The following is a 3,969-nucleotide window of genomic DNA, read 5'->3' as shown; positions in this document are numbered from 1 at the left end:
GCTTGGAAACTCTCTGGAGGCAGTACCTTGGAGCAACTGTAGGGCTCCACTCACCTGTGTATTTCCATGTCTTCGGGATGGCTGTCCTCTTTGCCTGATGCATTTTGTGGATCTTGTGTGGTCTTGTTGCTGTATTGTTTTGTTGTTTCAGGCAGGAGAGTAAACCAACTCCTGTGAGTCCACATTGGTGTGACTCCCTTTTGTCCCCAGGGGGAAGAGAGAAACACAAAACAACTTTACCAAAGCACGGACAGGCTAAGCGCTAAAAAGAGAAAGGAGCACAAATTCTCAGACTTTGTCTCAGAGACCTTACTGTAGTGCTTCTAAGAAGACTCCAAAAAGCATGAATGCAGTTCCCCTCTTCAACAAAATATGCAACCAAATTTCCCATATTTGGGGAAATTGCAGGGGTCAGCACAGCCGAAGTACCATGGATAAGCCTCACCCTGGAAAACCACCTTCCTGATCATGACATTTTCCCTCCCCCCACCCATTTCATTAAGATATTAGAGATGAATGAATCTGAGATTCTACTTCATTTTTCCCATTTATTGAAATAATCTGTTCATTGTCATTGTCCTTTTTTCATGTTATAATTGGTCTTTTTCCTGGAGTTTTTCAGTATACATCCTTATGAATGAAAACTGAGAGTCATCTAAATGACTCCTAGTTTTAATGAAAAAAACATACTTCTAGGAATGAGAATATGAATATAGTTACTTCAATACTGTTAAAATTAAAAAGAAAAGTTACAGATATTTTCAAATTTGAAATTCATTCTGGTGGTTTACCCGGGGGTGGGATATATATATATATATATATATATATATATATATATATATGCCTTCTCCCAGCAACCCCCCCCCCCACCATGTACAAACTTTGCACTTTCGGCTTAATTCAAACTGTATTCTAGCACTCTTTTAGGGGCCCATCAGACAGGTAATGAAGATCTTTTCTTAGAGTTATCAATGATGGGTCAGCAGGAGGGTCTCCATAAAATAATCTAGACTAAAAAATTGTTCTGCTGTTGGTAAACTTTGTCTTACCTCAGTCATGATATTATCACTTTGATTTGTTAACCGATTTAGTGTTGGAAGTATTACACATGATTAATAGACTTATGTTACATAACTCTTTATTTATGAATAATTTTATATTCCTTGGTAATATCCATTATCAGTCCTATATTGTCCTTGAAGCTGGAGATGGCAAGGGGAAATACAGTAGAAGGCAGTGTATAAAAATAGGAGTGCATGAATGAAGGTCTACTATAAACCAGGATTTTCATGATGCCAACATAGTTACTTTGTCCTTTGAATTTTGACGAATTAGAGAGGTAACTATTTACAGAAAATTTGAAGTGAACATGCTTCAACTTGTAATATCCTGAAAAGTTTTCAGAAAAGTTTGCTTAGAGTATCAGAGTGATTGTGAGTTTGAATGAGTATGTACTTATTATTTGTTTTTTTAACATTTCTACCAAAACATTTTGTAGGTTTCTAATGATATAACATTAGGTCTTGTCAGCTTGACATATGCTTTTGCTGTAGCTTTGATATTTTTGTTGTTGTTCTTATTTTATTTCTAAGAATAATTCTAACATTCTGGTGGATACTTAGTAATACGATATTTTTCCTTTTCTAGTCAAGTGGAAAGCTTATTGGCAAAGCTTTTATGGACACAGAAGTTACTTAGAAAATTGAAGTAAAGTTACAGAGGGTGAGGCAGGGTAATAGTGGACATTTTTCTAAGCTGTGCATAGATGGGCTGTGTAACATTTGATGAAATTTGTCTACTCTTAAAGATTAAGAGCTAGAGATTACTGAACTAAATATTAGGATAAAACAACAGAAATAATTTAGAATTAAATATCACCAGCCTTCTCAACTTGACATTAATACTCTAGAAGGTCTTGGAATTTAAGAAATGTATTTCATATTACCCTATAGAGGAAAGAGTAGTAATAAGCAAGTAAAATCCTGTGTTATTTCATTATAAGAGAACAATTGACTTTCTAAAGATTATTACTAAATTCAGAGAAAATAGGAACACATTCATCCAAAAGACCTAGAAGCATATGATGGGATGAGGGATTATATTCTGAGGAACAAAGAAATTAGGTTTTGCTCTTTCAGGGTACTCAATAAATAATAACCTTTGCTTCCCCCACGTTTTGAACAAATGATACATTAGACCAAAGTAAGCTATCTGGAGTTCAAAATATTCTTTGTTACTGATTAAGTGTAAGTTGACAACATAGGGCATTAGATTTACTTTTCCCATTATAGGTAATAATGGCCTGTGGTGGGCCTTGCCAAGTGAGATGATCTCCTCAGTTAAGACAAATGTTTGGAAAAGTGGGGAACCACTTTTGTTTACTTTTTTCTCCAAAAGGGAAGAAGTAGAAAAATTAGATTAGTAGTTTCGTCTCTGTAGGGTGGAGTGCCTAAACAAGTTTTCGTCTGGAAGGAAAAACAGAGGTCAGGATGACACAGAAGAATTATTCTTTATATAACTTTATCTTTTAGCTTTGAAAAAACAAGAACTATATATTGGGACTCCTCCCAATGAATTTCAACTCCAGATAGCAAACCTCCTGATAGCTTTCTCAAAATAGAGTATGAGAATATGAATAATGAATGCAAAATAATGCAAAAGAGTTTGGCAAAGCTATTATGAAGCATACATTCAAATGATATTTCTCCTTTAAATTACAAACCTTCAGAGTTTACATGTTTTATCAAACCATAACAGTATTGCTCAAAAACAGTTTTGAAATCTTTCTTTGGAAATTAATTTTGAGATTGTATGATGATCTTTTTCAGGAGATTATATTTTTGAAAAATTTCAAAATAATTCAGAGGCAAGTGTTTTGTTCCTGCTTCCTCAATGAGCTGATTCCCCCATGCTCATTGTCTTTCAAACCCACACTACTTCCGTACCACATTGCATAGACATCTAAAATTTGAAAAAAAGTAAAAAATTGTATATGGACAGTCTAGTAGAAAATCCTTACAAAGTCATGCTAAAACAGTGCTCTCCAAATCACTCTGTTATCCCAGAGTGGCGAGCGTTAGACTATCCTGCTGGGTCCAATGGTCAGAATATATTACTGTATTCCCTGGCTAAGATAAGTCCCACAACTACCTGGACAGGTTTTACTTAATTGGTCTCAATACTTCATTCAGGTCTAACAGAAATCCTAAACATTTTCTTCTAGATTGTTTCTTCCTTTCATATATTCTTGTCCATCATCAGGTGCTTAACTAAACGAACACCAATAAATGGGATTGTGGTTGTTATTCATCAAACTCTGGACAAAAGTAGCATAAAAATCAAATTTATATTTTGATACAAATAATTATTAAATAGTAATTAGTCAAATATATTTATCAAGAATCTCCTCTCTGAACTGCAAGAAGCACAATATTACAAATGTTCCAAATGTCAAATAAACCAAAGCAACATTTAGCTTAACTTCCACCAAGGAAATCAAGTCTGCATATGTGAAGTAAAGTTAGTTTAGAAAAATATTGCATATAAAATCAGAATCCTAGAATTAGACTCTTCTGGTTTTCTCTACAAGTTAAGAAGAGCTATTGGCAGCTAGCCTTTGAGTGTAAAAGCTGAGGAATTATCTTCTTTAAATATAGCTGACCTGCATTTTATACAAGGCAGCGATAGTCAAAAATAGGAAATTTTGGCTCTTCTCTGGACAAAGTCAAATTCTTCCAGTTTGTGCTAAGCAAGTGATAGATAAGTTGAACCTTAATAAAATGGTTACACCAAAGGGAAGTCAGTGAATTAGAATGACCATTTTCCCAGATTTTTTTTTTTCCTGATTATAAACCTTAAACATCTATCCCTTACAATGAGTTAAAATTTGCTTTTCTCTTTCCTTCCCAGGAAATTCTATTAACCTCATCTCAGTTTGCTGCTACACAGAAGTCTTTGCTGCTTGACTGA

The 3,969-nt window shown here is 34.3% G+C and overlaps 1 pseudogene; it reads right to left on the bottom strand.

The window, feature by feature from the left end:
* Window positions 1-335: 335 nt before the first annotated feature.
* On the bottom strand, window positions 336-485 carry LOC115944476 (U1 spliceosomal RNA; annotated as a pseudogene).
* Window positions 486-3,969: the final 3,484 nt, after the last annotated feature.

This window comes from Leptonychotes weddellii, chromosome 1 (genome assembly GCF_054177405.1).
Source record: "Leptonychotes weddellii isolate Sample4059 chromosome 1, ASM5417740v2, whole genome shotgun sequence".
Classification (NCBI taxonomy): domain Eukaryota; kingdom Metazoa; phylum Chordata; class Mammalia; order Carnivora; family Phocidae; genus Leptonychotes; species Leptonychotes weddellii.
This window is presented reverse-complemented; position numbering and strand designations above follow the sequence as displayed.